Raw genomic sequence first — 655 nt, 5'->3', positions numbered from 1 at the left:
GGATAATGGGGTCCTGGGGGTGAACGGGGGCCGAGCAGGAAAGGATAATGGGGTCCTGGGAAATGGGGTATAAGGGGAATGAGGTGTCCGGGGCAATGGGATAGGGGGAAAACGGGGAGAACCGGGCTGAGCACGTGAGTGAGTGGGGCACTAGGTTGAATGGGGACCAAAGGGGGAAATGGGAGGAACTGGGGTTAACGTGTGATTGAGTGGGGGCACTGCGGTGAATGGAGAATGGGGGTGGAATATATAATGGGGTCCTGGGGAATGGGGTATGAGGGGAATGAGGTGTCTGAGATAATGAGATGGGGGGGAAAATGGGGGCCTCGGGGCGTGGGGTGGGTTCAGCAGTGTAAGGGCACTGAGGGGGGGACTGCTGCAGCCAGCAGGAGGAACGTCCTGAATGGGATGGGAACGGCCTCGGCGGGGCACTGGGGTGAACGGGGATGGAATGGGGCCGTCGGGGGGCAGAGGGCGGGGGTTCAGCGGTGTGGTTGCACTGATGGGGGGCCCGCTGCGGGCAGGGGGCAGGAACGGCCTGAACACCCGAAGCGAGGTCCCCCCCGGCCCTACCCTGCAGTGTGTGGGGCCGGGGGTTCCGTGGGGCAGCCGTCGTGCCGGCCGTGGGCACGGCAAGCACCTGCCCGGGGCTGGG

Source organism: Numida meleagris, unplaced genomic scaffold, assembly GCF_002078875.1.
Source record: "Numida meleagris isolate 19003 breed g44 Domestic line unplaced genomic scaffold, NumMel1.0 unplaced_Scaffold250, whole genome shotgun sequence".
NCBI lineage: Eukaryota > Metazoa > Chordata > Aves > Galliformes > Numididae > Numida > Numida meleagris.
Note: the sequence above shows the minus strand (reverse complement) of the source record.